Raw genomic sequence first — 19,937 nt, forward strand, 5'->3', positions numbered from 1 at the left:
GGAGCACAGCGAGAGCGGAGCAGTCCCGAGCGGAGCTGGAGGGAGCACAGCGAGAGGGGGGCAGGCCCGAGCGGAGCTGGAGGGAGCACAGCGAGAGCGGAGCAGGCCCGAGCGGAGCTGGAGGGAGCACAGTGAGAGCGGAGCAGGCCCGAGCGGAGCTGGAGCGAGCACAGCGAGAGCGGAACTGGAGGGAGCACAGCGAGAGCAGAGCAGGCCCGAGCGGAGCTGGAGGGTGCACAGCGAGAGCGGAGCAGGCCCGAGCGGAGCAGGAGGGAGCACAGCGAGAGGGGGGCAGGCCCGAGCAGAGCTGGAGCGAGCACAGCGAGAGGGGAGCAGGAGGGAGCACAGCGAGAGGGGGGCAGGCCCGAGCGGAGCTGGAGCGAGCACAGCGAGAGGGGAGCAGGCCCGAGCGGAGCTGGAGGGAGCACAGCGAGAGCGGAGCAGGAGGGAGCACAGCGAGAGGGGGGCAGGCCCGAGCAGAGCTGGAGAGAGCACAGCGAGAGGGGAGCAGGAGGGAGCACAGCGAGAGCGGAGCAGGCCCGAGCGGAGCTGGAGCGAGCACAGCGAGAGCGGAGCAGGCCCGAGCGGAGCTGGAGGGAGCACAGCGAGAGCGGAGCAGGCCCGAGCGGAGCTGGAGCGAGCACAGCGAGAGCGGAGCAGGCCCGAGCGGAGCTGGAGGGAGCACAGCGAGAGCGGAGCAGGCCCGAGCGGAGCTGGAGCGAGCACAGTGAGAGCGGAGCAGGCCCGAGCGGAGCTGGAGGGTGCACAGCGAGAGCGGAGCAGGCCCGAGCGGAGCTGGAGCGAGCACAGCGAGAGCGGAGCAGGCCCGAGCGGAGCTGGAGCGAGCACAGCGAGAGCGGAGCAGGCCCGAGCGGAGCTGGAGCGAGCACAGCGAGAGCGGAGCAGGCCCGAGCGGAGCTGGAGGGAGCACAGCGAGAGCGGAGCAGGCCCGAGCGGAGCTGGAGGGAGCACAGCGAGAGCGGAGCAGGCCCGAGCGGAGCTGGAGCGAGCACAGCGAGAGCGGAGCAGGCCCGAGCGGAGCTGGAGGGAGCACAGCGAGGGCGGAGCAGGCCCGAGCGGAGCTGGAGCGAGCACAGCGAGAGCGGAGCAGGCCCGAGCGGAGCTGGAGGGAGCACAGCGAGGGCGGAGCAGGCCCGAGCGGAGCTGGAGGGTGCACAGCGAGAGCGGAGCAGGCCCGAGCGTAGCTGGAGGGAGCACAGCGAGAGCGGAGCAGGCCCGAGCGGAGCTGGAGGGAGCACAGCGAGAGCGGAGCAGGCCCGAGCGGAGCTGGAGTGAGCACAGCGAGAGTGGAGCAGACCCGAGCGGAGCTGGAGGCAGCAAAGCGAGAGCGGTGCAGGCCCGAGCGGAGCTGGAGGGAGAAAACGAGAGCGGAGCAGGCCCGAGCGGAGCTGGAGCGAGCACAGCGAGAGGGGGGCAGGCCCGAGCGGAGCTGGAGTGTGCACAGCGAGAGCGGAGCAGGCCCGAGCGGAGCTGGAGCGAGCACAGCGAGAGGGGGGCAGGCCCGAGCAGAGCTGGAGGGAGCACAGCGAGAGGGGGGCAGGCCCGAGCGGAGCTGGAGGGAGCACAGCGAGAGCGGAGCAGGCCCGAGCGGAGCTGGAGGGAGCACAGTGAGAGCGGAGCAGGCCCGAGCGGAGCTGGAGCGAGCACAGCGAGAGCGGAGCTGGAGGGAGCACAGCGAGAGCAGAGCAGGCCCGAGCGGAGCTGGAGGGAGCACAGCGAGAGCGGAGCAGGCCCGAGCGGAGCTGGAGGGAGCACAGCGAGAGGGGGGCAGGCCCGAGCAGAGCTGGAGCGAGCACAGCGAGAGGGGAGCAGGAGGGAGCACAGCGAGAGGGGGGCAGGCCCGAGCGGAGCTGGAGCGAGCACAGCGAGAGGGGAGCAGGCCCGAGCGGAGCTGGAGGGAGCACAGCGAGAGCGGAGCAGGAGGGAGCACAGCGAGAGGGGGGCAGGCCCGAGCAGAGCTGGAGAGAGCACAGCGAGAGCGGAGCAGGCCCGAGCAGAGCTGGAGGGAGCACAGCGAGAGCGGAGCAGGCCCGAGCAGAGCTGGAGCGAGCACAGCGAGAGCGGAGCAGGCCCGAGCGGAGCTGGAGCGAGCACAGCGAGAGCGGCGCAGGCCCGAGCGGAGCTGGAGGGAGAACAGCGAGAGCGGAGCAGGCCCGAGCGGCAGGAGCCTGAGACCGGACGCTATGTCCGCCAGGGTCAGGGGGGCCGACCTGCAGCCGGGGCGGCGTTAGTTAAAGGGGAGGTGCCGGGCGGCTATATTGGTTGTTGGCCGCCTGCCAGCACCTGCCCCCGTTGCGGTCCCTGGCCCCCCGTGAAGCCCCCCGCAGGAGTGCCGGGCTTGTTTGCCGGCACTCCCGATCCCTGGTGGTCCAGCTGGGCCCCGGGTCTCGCTGCGCTAGGCCCCTTCCCTTTAGAGTCATGCAGCACAGAAAGAGGCCCTTCGGCCCATCGTGTCTGCGCCGGCCATCAAGCCCTGTCTAATCTAACCCCATTTTCCAGCACTTGGTCCGTAGCCTTGTATGCTATGGCGTTTCAAGTGCTCACCCAAATGCTTCTTGAATGTTGTGAGAGTTCCTGGCTCTACCACCCTTTCAGGCAGTGAGTTCCAGACTCCAACCACCCTCTGGGTGAAAAAGTTTTTCCTCAAATCCCCTCTAAACCTCCTGCCCCTTACCTTGAAACTAGGCCCCCTGGTTATTGACCCCTCTACTAAGGGGAAAGGTTCCTTTCTATCCACCCTATCTATGCCCCTCATAATTTAGTACACCTCAATCAGGTCCCCCCTCAGCCTTCTCTGCTCCAAGGAAAACAACCCCAGCCTGTCCAGTCTTTCTTCATAGCTGAAGCGCTCCAGCCCAGGTAACATCCTGGTGAATCTCCTCTGCACCCTCTCCAAAGCAATCATATCCTCCCTATAGTGTGGCGACCAGAACTGCACACAGTACTCCAGCTGTGGCCTTACCAGCGTTTTGTACAGCTCCATCATAACCTCCCTGCTCTTATATTCTATGCCTCGGCTAATGAAGGCAAGTATCCCATTTGCATTTTAACCACCTTATCCACCTGTTCTGCTGCCTTCAGGGATCTATGCACATGCACACCAAGGTCCCTGTGATCCTCTGTCTTTCCTAGGGTCTTACCAGTCACTGTGTACAGATATACAGAAATGCATTAGAAATAAGAGGGGGGCTTTTGGCAGTTACAAAAGACTAAAGACAGAAGAAGCCCTAGAGGAGTATAAAAAGTGCAGGGGCATACTTAAAAAAGAAATTAGGAGGGCGAGGAGGGGCCATGAAATAACACTGGCGAGCAAAATAAAGGAAAATCCTAAGATGTTTTATAAGTATATTAAGGGCAAGAGGATAACCAGGGAAAGGGTAGGGCCCATTAGGGACCAAAGTGGCAATCTGTGTGTAGAGCCAGAGGATGTAGGCGGGGTTTTAAATGAATTTTTTGCATCTGTGTTCACTATGGAGAAAGACGATGCAGACATAGAAATCGGGCAAGGGGACTGTGACATACTTGAACATATTAGCATCGAGAGGGAGGAGGTGCTAGCGGTTTTAGCGGGCCAAAAAGTGGATAAATCCCCAGGCCCGGACGAGATGTATCCCAGGCTGCTGTGGGAGGCAAGGGAGGAGATTGCAGGGGCTCTGACACTAATTTTCAGAACCTCTCTGGCCACAGGGGATGTACCAGAGGACTGGAGAACAGCTAACGTAGTACCATTATTCAAGAAAGGTAGCAGGGATAAACCAGGGAATTACAGACCAGTGAGTCTAACATCTGTGGTGGGGAAATTATTGGAAAAAATTCTGAGGGACAAAATTAATCTCCACTTGGAGAGGCAAGGATTAATCGGGGATAGTCAGCATGGCTTTGTCAAGGGTAAATCATGTCTAACAAATCTGATTGAATTTTTCGAGGGGGTGACTAGTGGGGTGGATGAGGGAAATGCTGTGGATGTGGTGTACATGGACTTCAGTAAAGCTTTTGACAAAGTCCCGCATAGGAGACTGGTCAAGAAGGTAAGAGCCCATGGGATCCAGGGTGCCTTGGCGCGTTGGATCCTAAACTGGCTGAGTGGCAGGAGGCAGAGGGTGATGGTCGAAGGTTGCTTTTGTGACTGGAAGCCTGTGTCCAGTGGGGTACCTCAGGGATCGGTGCTGGGTCCCTTTTTGTTTGTGATCTACATAAATGATTTGGATGAAAATGTAAAAGGTATGATCAGTAAGTTCGCAGATGACACGAAAATTGGTGGGGTGGTAAATTGCGAGGAGGAAAGCCTCCGGCTACAGGACGATATAAACGGGTTGGTCAGATGGGCGGAAAAGTGGCAAATGGAATTTAACCCTGAAAAGTGCGAGGTGATGCATTTTGGACGGACAAATAAGGCAAGGGAATACACAATGAGTGGTAGGACCCTAGGAAGTACAGAGGGTCAGAGGGACCTTGGTATACATGTACATAGATCCCTGAAGGCAGCGGAGCAGGTAGATAAGGTGGTTAAAAAGGCATATGGGATACTTGCCTTCATTAGCCGAGGCATAGAATATAAGAGCAGGGAGGTTATGATGGAGCTGTACAAAACGCTGGTGAGGCCACAGCTGGAGTACTGTGTGCCGTTCTGGTCGCCTCACTATAGGAAGGATGTGATTGCTTTGGAGAGGGTGCAGAGAAGATTCACCAGGATGTTACCTGGGATGGAGCGCCTCAGCTATGAAGAGAGGCTGGACAGGCTGGAGTTGTTTTCCTTGGAGCAGAGAAGGCTGAGGGGGGACCTGATTGAGGTGTACAAAATAATGAGGGGCATAGATAGGGTAGATAAAGAGGAACTTTTCCCCTTAGTGGGGGGGTCAATAACAAGGGGGCATAGATTCAGGGTAAGGGGCAGGAGATTTAGAGGGGATTTGAGGAGGAACTTTTTCACCCAGAGGGTGGTTGGAATGTGGAACTCAATGCCTGAAAGGGTGGTGGAGGCAGGAACCCTCACAACATTCAAGAAGCATTTGGATGAGCACTTGAAATGCCATTGCATACAAGGCTATGGACCAAATGCTGGAAAATGGGATTAGACTGGACAGGGATGGATGGGCGGCGCAGACACGATGGGCCGAAGGGCCTCTTTCTGTGCTGTATAACTCTATGACTCTATGACTCTATGACTCTATGTGTATTCCCTTGCCTTGTTAGTCCCTCCAAAATGCATCACCTCACACTTTTCAGGGTTAAATTCCATTTGCCACTGTTCCACCCATCGTCCTGCAGACTGAGGCTACCCTCCTCGCTATTTACCACCCCACCAATTTACGTGTCATCTGCGAACTTACTGATCATACCTTTCACATTCACATCCAAGTCATTAATATAGACCACAAACAGCAAGGGACCCAGCACCGATCCCTGTGGTACCCCACTGGACACAGGCTTCCAGTCACAAAAACAACCGTCGACCATCACCCTCTGCCTTCTGCCACTAAGCCAGTTTTGGATCCAATGTGCCAAGGCACCCTGGATCCCATGGGCTCTTACCTTCTTGACCAGTCTCCTATGCGGGACTTTAACGAAAGCCTTACTGAAATCCATGTATACCACATCCACTGCACTACCCTCATCCACACACCTAGTCACCCCCTCGAAAAATTCAATCAAATTAGTCAGACATGATCTTCCCTTGACAAAGCCATGCTGACTATCCCTGATTAATCCTTGCCTCTCCAAGTGGAGACTAATTCTGTCCCTCAGAATTTTTTCCAATAATTTCCCTACCACTGATGTTAGGCTCACTGACCTGTAATTCCCTGGTTTATCCCTACTACCCTTCTTGAATAATGGTGCTACGTTAGCTGTTCTCCAGTCCTCTGGCACATCCCCTGTGGCCAGAGTGGTTCTGAAAATTTGTGTCAGAGCCCCTGCAATCTCCTCCTTTGTCTCACACAGCAGCCTGGGATACATCTCGTCCGGGCCTGGGGATTTATCCACTTTTAAGCCTGCTAAAACCGCTAGTACCTCCTCCCTCTCGATGCTAATATGTTCAAGTATATCACAGTCCCCCTGCCCGATTTTTATGTCTACATCGTCCTTCTCCATAGTGAACACAGATGCAAAAAATTCATTTAAAACCCCACCTACATCCTCTGGCTCTACACACAGTTTGCCACTTTGGTCCCTAATGGGCCCTACTCTTACCCTAGTTATCCTCTTGCCCTTAATATACTTATAAAACATCTTAGGATTTTCCTTTATTTTGCTCGCCAGTGTTATTTCATGGCCCCTCCTCGCTCTCCTAATTTCTTTTTTAAGTACTTTTTATATACTTTTATATACTTTTTATACCTGCACTTTTTATACTCCTCTAGTGCTTCCTCTGTCTTTAGTCCTTTGTATCTGCCAAAAACCCTCCTTTTTTTCCTAATCCATTCTCGTATATCCCTTGACATCCAGGGTTCCCTGGGCTTGTTGGTCCCACCCTTGACCTTTACGGGAACATGTTGCCATTGTACTCTCTCAATTTCCTTTCTGAAAGACTCCCATTGCTCCGATGTGGATTTTCCTACAAGTAGCTGATCCCAGTCCACTTTGGCCAGATCCTGCCTTATCATATTAAAATCGGCCTTCCCCCAATTTAGAACCTTTATTTCCTGTCCATCTCTGTCCTTTCCCATGACTACCTTAAATCTCACCGAATTATGGTCACTGTTGTACAGATAACTGTAGCTGTAGTAAAGACAGCTGCTTGACGGTAGCTGTAGTAAAGAGAGCTGCTTGATGGCAGTCGTATAAATAGGAAGCCATCTTGGCCATGCGGCAGTACTGCAAGCGCTGGCACTGACTCAAGACCTAATAAAGAGTACTCAACAATATCTACTTGTAAGCCTCTTAATACTAAAATATAAGATAACATTACAACTGTCACCAAAGTGCTCACCTACTAACACTTCTACCACTTGCCCGGCCACATTCCCTAGAATTAGGTCCAGTACTGCCCCCTCTCTTGTAGGACTTTCTACATGCTGGCTCAAAAAGCTCTCCTGGATGCACTTTAAGAATTCTGCACCCTCTAAGTCTTTCACACTTTGACTATCCCAGTTAATATTGGGAAAGTTGAAATCCCCCACTATTATTACCCTATTTTTTGCACAGTTCTCTGAGATTTGCCTACATATCTGTTCCTCTATCTCCCCCTGACTGTTTGGGGTCCTATAGTACACTCCCAGCAAAGTGCTTGCCCCCTTTTTGTTTTTAAGTTCCACCCATATGGCCTCATTAGAGGAACCTGTTAATATATCATCCCTCCTTACAGCAGTAATTGACTCCTTAATTAATATTGCGACACCCCCTCCCCTTTTACCCCCCCCGTCTCGCCTGAAGATTCTATACCCCAGAATATTGAGCTGCCAGTCTTGCCCCTCCCTCAACCATGTCTCCGTGATAGCAACAATATCATACTCCCATGTGTTCATCAACACCTTCAGTTCATCCACCTTATTCGCAAGACTCCTTGCATTAAAATAAATGCCACCCAGCCTTGCCCTACTCCCTTGTGCCGCTACATATTTGCTCTGCCTTCCAAGCTGACTTGTTTTTTCCTCTATATTTGGCTGTACATCACCCCCTATTATAGCTCCACTCTGTATCCCATCCCCTTGCCAAGTTAGTTTAAACCCCCCCGAACAGTGCTAGCAAACCTCCCCGCAAGGATATTTGGCCCGTTCCGGTTCAGGTGCAACCCGTCCGACTTGCACAAGTCCCACCTTCCCCAGAAGCAGACCCAGTGATCCAGGAAACTAAAGCCCTCCCTCCTGCACCAACACTTTAGCCACGCATTCATCTGCTCTATCCTCCTATTCCGATACTCACTAGCATGTGGCACCGGGAGTAATCCAGAGATTACAACCTTTGAGGTCCTGCTCTTTAATCTGCTCCCTAGCTCCCTAAATTCTTGCTGCAGGACCTCATCCCTCTTCCTACCCATGTCGTTGGTCCCAATGTGAACCACGACCTCTGACTGTTCACCCTCCCCCTTCAGAATGCCCTGCAGCCGTTCAGTGACATCCTTGACCCTGGCACCAGGGAAGCAACAAGCCATCCTGGAGTCACGTCTATGGCCACAGAAATGCCTATCTGTTCCCCTTACGATAGAATCCCCTACCACTATTGCTCTCCCACTCTTTTTCCTCCCTTCCTGAGCAGCAAGAGCAACCCTGGTGCCAGGAAGTTGGCTGCTGCTGCCTTCCCCTGGTAAGTCATCCCCCTCAACAGTATCCAAATTGGTATATCTGTTTGAGAGGGGGATGGCCACAGGGGTCCCCTGCACTACCTGCCTGCTTCTACTGCTCCACCTGGAGGAAGGCCTGCAGTACCGCGGTGCGACGTGTCACTGCGCCATGTCACGCTGCGATATTGGCTCACGGCGCCCCAAGAGGGATGCGGGGCGCTTCCAGTTGCGCCCATTCTCCCTCTCGGGGCGCTACCTGGGAAAATCAGCCACGGACGCGCTAACTTTTTCGAGGCGCTAAAATTAGTGCCCAAAGGCGGCGCTACCCAACTTTTACCCCTATATGTTTCAATAAGATCCCCTCTCATTCTTCTAAATCCAATGAGGCCCAACCTGCTCAACCTTTCTTCATAAGACAACCCCTTCATCTCAGGAATCAACCTCGTGAACCTTCTCTGAACTGCCTCCAATGCAAGTATATCCTTCCTTAAATAAGGAGACCAAAACTGTACGCAGTACTCCAGGTGTGGTCTCACCAACGCCCTGTACAGTTGTAGCAGGCCTTCCCTACTTTCATACTCCATTCCCCTTTGCAATAAAGGCCAACACTCCATTTGCCTTCCTAATTACTTGCTGTACCTGCATGCTAACTTTTTGTGTTTCATGTACAAGGACCCCCAGATCCCTCTGTACCCCAGCATTCTGTAGTCTCTCTCCATTTAAATAACCTCACATTTTCCCACATTATACTCCATCTGCCAAATTTTTGTCCACTCACTTAACCTATCTATATCCCTTTGCAGACTCGTTCCACCACACCAACGGTTCCACCACAGACCCAATTCACGTACGGACCGGGGTCAAGCAAGGTTGTGTCATCGCACCAATGCTCTTCTCGATCTTCCTTGCTGCAATGCTCCATCTCACCCTCAGTAAGCTGCCCGCTGGAGTGGAGCTAATTTACAGAACAAACGGGAAACTGTTCAACCTCCGTCGCCTCCAGTCCAGATCCAAGGTTGTCCCATCCTCTGTCGTCGAATTACAGTGTGCAGATGATGCTTGCGTCTGCGCTCAATCGGAGGTCGAACTCCAAACCATCGTCAGCACCGTCACCAAAGTGTACGAGAGCATGGGCCTTACACTAAACATCCGTAAGACAAAGGTCCTCTACCAACCTGCCCCCGCCACACAGTACTGCCCCCCGATTATCAAAATCCATGACAAGGCCTTGGACAACGTGGACCATTTTCCATACATCGGGAGCCTACTGTCAACAAGGGCAGACGTCGATGACGAAGTCAAACACCGCCTTCAGTGTGCCAGTGCAGCCTTCGGTCGCCTGAGGAAGAGAGTGTTTGAAGACCAGGACCTCAAACCCGGCACTAAGCTCATGGTCTACAGGGCAGCAGTGATACCCGTCCTGCTGTATGCCTCAGAAACCAGCGCACTACTCAGAGCTTTGGCACAGCAAGAGAGCCCCAGGTGGGCAGAGGAAATGCTTCAAGGACACCCTCAAAGCCTCCTGTTGGAGGGCAGATTGCTGACCTGCTGCGACACCCTGCAAGCCCCTTTCAACACTCGTAAACCCAGCGACTCTGAGCTTGTGTGGCAGCAAGCTGAGCTTGCAGGAGAGCAGTCTGCACTTCCACTGCAGCACTGAGACACTGGGTCACTTCTGCCTGTGCTGCAATGGAAGCTGCGAGATCGCCCATCACACCCAGCATCACCCGTGGATCCACAAGGTCTCTCCTGAAGTTATCCATCCTGGAAATCATGGGCTCCAAGCTCCACACAAAGCCCCGTGCGATGTTGGAGCCGGACACCTCCATGCTCCTTGACACTGACAAGAGGCTCTCTGGCAGGCCTGCCGTTGCACCAAGCATTTCCATGTGCACGCCCATCACCCTTCTTCTAAAGGCCTGTCCATCAAGGTCATCATCAGAACTCATGCGCGAAGTCGCCCTCCGGGGAACTGGCAACCGAGCTAGCCTTTCCCCCTGGCCTGGCTGCAGCCCACTCGTGCCCAGTGACTCACCACGTGCTGATCATGCCTCTATACTACCCAAAACAAGCGCTCTACTCGGAGCTCCGACACGGCAAGAGAGCCCCAGGTGGGCAGAGGAAACGTTTCAAGGACACCCTCAAAGCCTCCTTGAAAAAGTGCAACATCCCCACCGACACCTGGGAATCCCTGGCCCAAGACCGCACAAAGTGGAGGAGAAGCATCCGGGAAGGCGCCGAACACCTCGAGTCTCTTCGCTGAGAGCAAGCGCAGGAAGCGGAAGGAGCGCACATCAACCCAAGCACCCCACCCACCCGGCCCTTCAACCACCGTCTGCCCCACCTGTGACAGAGACTGTAGGTCCCGCACTGGACTCATCAGTCACCTGCAAACTCATTTTTAATGTGGAAGCAAGTCATCCTCGGTTCCGAGGGACTGCCTAAGAAGAAGAAGAACTACCTACTAAAGTGCGTGCAGTGCCATTTTCTGAGCTGGTGTCTGCGAGCGTCAAATGCAGTGACGGTATCGCTCCTCCGTCAGTTTGCTGATGATGAGGGACAGGCTGGGCTGGTGGCACTTCTGAAAGGGACTTGAAAGCAGGAAGGCCCAAGGGTCGGGTTGTGGTGAGGGGAGGGGGGAAAGCAAGACATCCATGCATACACCATCAGCAGCTTGTAAGTGAGAAGAGATTGAGGGGGAAGTGGGATGTGAGAAGAAGGAGTAGGGATGAGCATACCGTCATCATCAGCAACGGTTTCAGCTTCGCTGCTGGCCGCGGACTCTGTCACTGCCCCTCCAATCAATTCAAGGACGGCTCCTCGAGGTCTGTCAGGTTCTCAATTGTGGCTTGGCCTCCTCCCGTCTGCTGCTTTTCTCTCTTGTTATGTGCCTCCTTGGCCTGCAAGAGAAAGGGAAGTGTGTCAGTGAGTGTGGTGCAATGTCTTTGGGTGATGTGCCTGCCATGGTTGAATAGTTGTCAGTTTGTGCAAGGTGTGAGATGTGGGTGTGAGTGTTGCAGCAGTGGTAAGAGTGTGAGGGTGAAGTGAAGCACTAATTGTGAGGTGTGAGTGGTGCTGGTGTAAGGGGTTTTAGATCGCAGAGGTTTCTCTCTCTCGAGGCCTCTCCCTCTTACACAGTAAAACCTTGAGTGGTTCGACCCACTCGCCCCTTAGGTTCTAGACACTGGACGTTGAGGCAGGAACTACAATGTAGAGAATACTCTATAGGCCAGGTTTAATGGAAACAAAATGAAATTTTATTGCATAGAGAAAAACAAATCAAATGCAAGTCAATAAAAGGTACATGGGAGGGGAAAAGAAATTCATAATACATTGCTAACTGAGATAAATACAGGCATATTATACTTCACAAAAGTCATCATGAAATGGGGAAACACACGGAACATCGAGGGACAACAACTCATAATTAATTATCCCCTGAAATACCCACCCCCTAAACCTATCTAGATCGAATTATGAGGGGCCAGAAACATGCTCACCAATCCAGTTAGGAACTGCAAGATTTTGAAAGGTCTGCGTTTTGATCCTCTCAGGCGTCCTGTCTCCACGTGGTCGTTGGGCTGTAGGAGCAGTGGGCTGCTCAGGCTGATGGCTCCTCTACTTCAGCAAGACGAGCAGACCCTCGCCCCATTCACAGCTCGTTTTCTTCTGTGCTCCAGCCCACGATGTGGTGGGGCGTTTCGTCCTCTTTTCTTCTCCTCGACTTTCTCCTCATTTTGCAGTGGCCCCGGGGTTTTTGGTCGATGATCTCCCGACGAGTACCCCGGAGGCCGAACGCAAACCCGAACCACCTTCTGGACTCGGGAATGGCCGAGGCATTCCCGCTACCGAATTCTCTCTCTGGCTACGAGGTTTTAGCGTGCTTGTCTTTCAGAAGCATCTACAAGCTTCCTCATGGATCTCCCCAGTGTCCTCGGCTATCTGGGCACTCAATTCTTCAAACAACGCTCCAACCTGATGCTCAATTCGTAGCACACTATCTTTTCTCCGGGATCCCCAATTATACTTCTCAATCGAGGCCTTATCTCCCGCCTAGATCAAGGTTAGTCTTTGTTTAATTTTTGTCGGGCTGGTATCACAACGGGGTAGTTATTATATTTAAACTGCTTTCGGGATGGCCGGTGATGGCCATCTCTGGTCTGGAATGGCCTTGTATTGTTTTGAATGTCTTCTTGATGTCTTTAATGGGTCTTTGATGCTCCCCCTATGAATATAAAATTGTTTCCCTTTGTCTGGGTAAACATTTAGATGGCCTTTATCTACAGGCCGATCTGACTGGATCTGCATCCAATCCATATGTATAGGGTTCTGTCTGGTTTCATTTTCTCCGAAACGGCCTTCCAGAACTTACTGTGGGCTGAATCCACAAAGGCTGTCTGGGGGCTGCAGGAACCATTTTAAAAGTGTCCAAAAGCTGGTCACGGGGTCTGGCGGCCATTTTGTGTGCCCTTTTTCCTGGCCTTCTTTTAAAAACAGTCTTTAAAAGTAAAGGCCTCTTCTACCAAGGGACCCCTATCTGACAATATCAATTTTGCGGATCTTACACTGGCTAGAGATTGTTGGTAGATGAGTAATGGGGTGAGGTTCATTGAGCAGTGTGTGAGGGTGAAGTGAAGCTTTAATTGTGAGGTGTGAGTTGAGCAGTGTGTGAAGCTTGTGGTGCAGATGGTGGGATAAGGCATTTGTTGAAGCCTTCAGTCACCTTGACTAGCCGTGTGAGGTCATTTAACTTTTTGCAGCACTGGATCCAGGTCCTTGGGACAACACTGGTGGCCGTGACCGATTGTGCAATCTCTTCCCAGAACCTTCTGCACATGACTATGGATGGCTTCTTGCCTCCCTGAGGGTGAGACAGCTTGCCTTTGTTGGGCCCCCGGGATCAAGGCCTCCGGCGCAGCATTTGAAAATCTTCTAGCTCATTCTCGTTGTCCATTGTGTCTCCAGACTAACAATGAGGTGCTTTGTTCCAAAGCACCTCCCTTTTAAGTAGTGGACTGAGCCTCGACCAAACATTACTGGCCAGTAGACTGCACCTGATATTACACCCCACCCCCGGCCCCCGTTGAGCACTCAGTCAATCAGCAGCATGTTTAGCACTGCGAGCAGTGCTCCAATCATGTTAATGAGCAGGCAGCATGAATTTTGTGTGTTGCCTGCTCCACTTAGAAGAGGCGAGGCAAACAGCGCTGGTCCGTGACACCGCCCGTTTACAGGCCTTATCCAATTTCTAGGCCTCAGAGTCTTGTATGTTTCAATGAGATCACCTCTCATTCTTCTAAACTCCAGAGAGTATCGGCCCAATCTACACAATCTCTCATCATAGGACAGCCCTCTCCTCCCAGGGATCAATCTAGTGAACCTTCGTTGCACCGCCTCCAAGGCAAGTGTATCCTTCCTCAGATAAGGAGGCCAAAACTGTGCCCAGTACTCCAGGTGTGGTCTCACCAAGGCCCTGTACAATTGGAGCAAGACTTCCTTACTCTTATACTCCAGCCTCTTTGCAATAATTCCCATTTGCCTTCCTCATTGCTTGCTGTACCTGCATGTTAACTTTCTGTGTTTCCTGTACAAAGACACCCAAATCCTACTGAACACCAACATTTGAAAGTTTCTCACCATTTAAAAAATATCCTGTTTTTCTACTCTTCCTCCCAGAGTGATTTCCCCACATTATACTCCATCTGCCACCTTCTTGCCCACTCATTTAACCCGTCTCTATCCCTTTACAGACTCTTTGTGTCCTCCTCACAGCTTACATTCTCACCCAGCTTTGTATTGTGAGCAAATTTAGATACATTTCATTCAGACCCTTCATCTAAGTCATTAATCTAGATTGTAAATGGCTGAGGCCCAAGCACTGATCCTTGCAGCACCCCACTAGTAACATCCTGCCAGGCTGAAAATGACCCATTTATCTCGACTCTGTTTTCTCTCTTAACCAATCCTCTATCCATGCTAACATATTACCCCCAACCCCATGAGCCCTAATCTTGTGTAACAACCTTTTGTGTGATACCTTATCGAATGCCTTTTGAAAATCCAAACATACTACATCCACTGGTTACCCTTTATCTATCTTGCTAGTTACATCCTCAAAAACCTCGAATAGACTGGTCAAACAAGATGTCCCTTTCATAAAACCATGAAAACTCTTCCTAATCATTCTAAATGCCATTACCATTTTCTTAATAATGGAGTCCTGCATTTTCCCAACGCCTGATATCAGGCTAACTTGCCTGTATTTCCCTGTTATCTCTAGCCATCCTTTCCTGAATAGCGGTGTTACATTTGTTACCTTCCAATTCGCTGGGACCGTTCTAGAATCTAGGGAATTTTGGAAGATCACAACCAATACATCCACTATCTCTGCAGCCACTTCTTTTAGAACCCGAGGATGTAGGCCATCAGGTCCAGGGGATTTGTCGGCTTTTAGTCCCATTAATTTCTCCAGCACTTTTTCTTTACTGATATTAATTACTTACTCTCATTAGACACTTGGTTCCGCACTATTTCTGGTATTTTTTGTGTCTTCTACTGTGAAGACAGATACAAAATACTGATTCTACTTCCTACTCTTCCGAGTCAAGATCATTACTCACTACTGTCCTTATGTCATCCTTTATTATCAAGGTTATCCCACCACCTGTTCCATTTTGTCTGTCTTTTTGAAACATCTACTATCCTGGAATATTTAGTTCCCAACCTTGGCCACCTTGCAACCAAATCTCTGTAACGGCTATTAGATCAAAGCCACTTGAATCTATATTTGCCATTAATTTGTCTATCTTGTCACGAATGCTTTGTGCATTCAGATAAAACGGTTTACTTTTAACTTTTTACCATTTTTTCCTGATTTGACATTCAGTGATGCACTATTACCATTAAACTCTCCCTCCCTTCCTGTCACACTCTGCTTAGCTTTACCCAAATCACAACACGTCAAATTCACTTCCTGAACTGCCTACACCTGCTCCAGCTACAGTGCACCAACCTGTTAAGCAGTGCAGGCTAGCTTTAAGGGGTGCTAACAAGTTACAATTTTGGGCCCCTTGCCGATGTATGCAGCCAATGAACAGAGTGGTTACTGTTGGCTGCATGCTGTCAGAGGGGCAGTACTGAGGGAGCGCCGCACTGTCGGAGGGGCAGTACTGAGGGAGCACTGCACTTTCAGAGGGGCAGTACTGAGGGAGCGCTGCACTGTCGGAGGTGCAGTACTGAGGGAGTGCTGCACTGTCGGGGGGGCAGTACTGAGGGAGCACTGCGCTGTCGGAGGGGCAGTACTGAGGGAGCGCAGCACTGTCGGAGGGGTAGTACTGAGGGAGTGCCACACTGTCAGAGGGGCAGTACTGAGGGAGCGCCGCACTCTCAGAGGGGCAGTACTGAGGGAGTGCCGCACTATTGGAGGGGCAGTACCGAGGGAGCGCAGCATTGTCAGAGGGTGTGGTGATTATTCCTTGTTTAGTAAAAGTATTGTGATTGGTTGTTTGTTAACTGCCTTGGGATATATGTTGTAATCTCATTGGTAGTTGATGATCACATGAAGTGTTGTGGCCACCTTAAATTCAGTTCTTTTCCAGCTTTGGTTGGGACTGGATGTGGGAAGATGTGCTGCAGATTTTAAAGTTAATAAAGCCTAGCTTTGGAAGGCAAATCTATTCTTTATTTCAATTTATTAACTTTATGTTAGAATGGAGCGATATCTTCAACCAGAACGATTCAAGGCTGACCCCAATTCTGCTGGAGTGGATGATAAATGGAAACATTGGTATTGTACATTTAAAAACTTTTTGGGCGTGTTGGATCAAGAGTCTCTAAATAAGCTGAATATGCTGATCAACTACATTGCTCCGGATGTATATAAATATATTTTGGACTGTAAAACTTATGAAGTGGCTATTTCTACATTGGAAAAGATTTTTGTCAAACCAAAGAATGAGGTATTTGCACGTCACCTTCTATCTGCCCGTAGGCAGCAGGTGGGAGAATCTTTGGATACTTATTTACAAGCACTTCGGTGCCTTAGTGTTAACTGTAATTATAAGGCCGTGACGGCTGAAGAATATAAGGAAGAATCGGTACGGGATGCTTTTATTAATGGATTACTGTCTAGATCAATTCGTCAGCGGTTGTTAGAAAATAAGACTTTGGATCTTAAAAGTGCTTTTGAGCAAGCTTCTACATTGGATGTGGCTCAGAGAAGTTCGGATTCTTATGCTCTTTTTAATCGGCCTGCGACTATGGTTTCGGCAGTTTCGGATGAAAAGGAACTATGTGGACTTAATGGGAGTGGTTTACTAGATTCTGAAACAGTTTCTACTTCGGTGGCTGTTGCCTCTAGGATTCAGAAGTGTTATTTTTGTGGGAATATCCGGCACCCTCGTCTGAAGTGTCCTGCTCGGGAGGCTGTGTGTAGTAAATGCGGCAAGAGAGGTCATTATGCACGTGTGTGCAAATCATCAGGTTCAATTACCTCCTCCTCTCCTGGTGTGGGAGGGCCCTCCTCCACTACCTCCTCTGTGACTATTCAGCCTTTAGATAGGGCGTTTATTGCATCAATTTCTGCTGCATTTGCTCATGGCCTAAACAAAGCTATAGTTACGGCTCAAGTTAATGGGTTGGAAGTGAAGGCCCTTATAGATACGGGCAGTACTGAGAGTTTTATAAGTTTTCAGTTTGCGAAGGAGAAGCAAGCATTTGAAAATTTCGCCTGTTACGTATCAGGTGTGTATGGCTCAGATGACCCTTACTTCACAAATAGCTGATTGTTGCTTTGTGAAAATGATTCTTCTAGGTAATACGTATACTGATATACGCCTATCTGTTTTGCCTAATCTCTGTGCGGATATTTTGATTGGACATGATGTGCTTCAGTTACACGAGTCTCTTAGTCTTTCATTTGGAGGGACTAAGCCACCTTTATCTATTTGTGGATTAACCTCTTTATCTATTTCTCCATTATCACTTTTTTCCAATTTGATGTCGGATTGTAAGCCAATTGCTACTAAGTCAAGAAGATATAGTAGTCAGGATAGAGAATTTATTAATTCTGAAGTTCAATGTCTCTTATTGGAAGGAATCATTGAACCTAGTTGTTCACCTTGGCGAGCACAGGTAGTTGTCACGACTAACGAGAGACACAAGAAACGAATGTGATAGACTATTCCCAAACTATTAATAGGTATACTCAATTAGATGCGTACCCTTTGCCTAAGATTGATGAGCTTATCAACAAAGTATCTCAGTATAAGGTTTTTAGCACTATTGATTTAAAGAGTGCTTATCATCAGATTCCTATTGTTAAGAAGGATCAACCATATACGGCCTTTGAGGCTGGTGGAAAGCTGTATCAGTTTTGCCGAATACCATTTGGTGTTACTAATGGTGTTGCTTGTTTTCAACGGGCAATGGATGCTTTTATAAGTGATAACTCCCTCTCTGACACCTTTTCATACTTAGATGACATCACAGTGTGTGGCAAATCAAGGGTGGAGCATGATTCTAATTTAAAAAGATTCCTTCAAGCTGCGGAAAAAGTTGGTTTAACTTTTAACAAAGAGAAATGTATCTTTTCGACTACTGAGGTAAATCTATTGGGGTATATTATCTCGGGAAACAAGATTAAACCAGATCCAGAACGTCTGCGAACATTGATTGATTTACCTTGTCCTACTAATTCTAAGGCTTTGCAACGAGTTGTTGGACTGTTTTCTTATTATTCTAATTGGATTGCAAATTTTTCACGGAAGATCCAGCCTCTTACTCGGGTTACGACATATCCTCTATCATGGGAGGCCAGGACATGTTTTGAGAATTTTAAAAAGGATATTTTAGGAGCAGTTGTGCATTCTATTGATGAGCAGGTTCCCTTTGTGATCGAGACGGATGCTTCGGATTTTGCAATTGGGGCTACTCTGAACCAAAATGGAAGACCTGTGGCCTTTTTCTCACGTACTTTGAACAATAGTGAAAAAAGACATTCTTCAATAGAGAAAGAGGCATACGCAATAGTAGAAGCATTGCGTAAATGGAGACATTATTTATCGGGGCGACACTTCACGTTGGTAACTGATGAAAAATCTGTGTCCTTTATGTTTGATGTTAAACATTTTGGAAAGATCAAAAATGATAAAATAATGAGATGGAGGATTGAGTTGGCATGTTACCATTTTGACATAGTTTATCGTCCGGGGAAGGATAATATTGCTGCTGATGCACTGTCGAGGGCTTATTGTTCTGTGATTCACGGAGATACGCTTATTAATCTTCACAATGCCTTATGTCATCCTGGGGTTACGAGGATGATACACTTTGTACGCAGTAAGAACTTGCCTTTTTCAGTTGAAGACGTCAAGCGGATGACTTCATCATGTTCTATCTGTGCTCGGTGTAAACCGAATTTCTTTAAGCCTCAACAAGCTCATCTTATAAAGGCTACTTCTCCTTTTGAACGTTTGAGCGTCGATTTTAAGGGGCCTCTTCCTTCAACTACTCAAAACCGATATATATTTACTGTTGTGGATGAGTTTTCAAGGTTCCCTTTTGCTTTTCCTTGTGCAGATGTATCAGCTGCTACAGTTATTAAATGTCTGACTCAACTTTTTGTCATCTTTGGGATGCTTGCGTACATCCATTCGGATCAGGGAAGTTCTTTTATGTCTTCCCAGTTGAAGGAATACCTTCAGAGTCGGGGAATTTCTACTAGTAGAACTACCCCGTATAATCCCCAGGGTAATGGACAGTGCGAACGATACAATGGGGTGATCTGGAAGGCAGTTATGTTGGCTTTGACATCCCGGAACCTTAAGAATACACAGTGGGAAATGGTACTGCCTGATGCCCTGCATTCCATTAGATCATTGCTTTCAACGGCTACTAATGTGACCCCCCATGAAAGGCTCTTTAACTATCCGCGGAGATCTACTACGGGATATACGGTACCTTCATGGCTTACTATGCAGGGACCTGTGCTGCTTCGACGCCATGTTAGATTGTCAAAATATGATCCTTTGGTGGAGGAGGTGGAGCTGTTGGAGGCAAATTCCCAATATGCTCATATTCGATTCCAAGATGGGAAAGAAAGTACTGTTTCAATTAAAGACTTGGCTCCTTGTGGGGGCCAGCCCTCTTCTGAGGATATTAACAATAGTCATGATTCAGATAATGTGGATGCTGTTACAGATACTACGAATATTTCCAATCCGATTGCAGATAATTATACTTCTATTAGTCAGCCTTTGATAGATGTTTATGACCGTCCCAGTTTACCTTCTGATGGGATTTCTAATCCGGAAACCGTGGAAAATCGGGATATGGATAGCCTTCCTGCTGAAGATACTTCTGTGCCTTCTGGTGTGGGAGGGCAAGGAATTTCACCAAGGTTAAGAAGGTCGACACGAACAAGATATCCGGTCAACCGATTGAAAATGGACTTTTAAATTGATAGTAATGTTTTAAAATTGTTGAAATATTATAGTATATTGTTTTAGTTGAGAGATACTTAATACTTATGTGCAATGTTACTATTTGTTGTTGTTCACTTAGTATTGTGTCATGTGAACAGTTTTATTCTTGTGCATAGTTTTAGTTGTAAATAATTAATTATAAATTGTAAAGGCCCCAGTGCGGCATCGGCAGCGGGTGGAGGCGGAGCTGAGCGGCAGAGCGACTACATGAGGCC

This window comes from Somniosus microcephalus, chromosome 3 (genome assembly GCF_052327205.1).
Source record: "Somniosus microcephalus isolate GS21.2 chromosome 3, FLI_Smic_1.0, whole genome shotgun sequence".
In the NCBI taxonomy this organism is placed as follows: domain Eukaryota; kingdom Metazoa; phylum Chordata; class Chondrichthyes; order Squaliformes; family Somniosidae; genus Somniosus; species Somniosus microcephalus.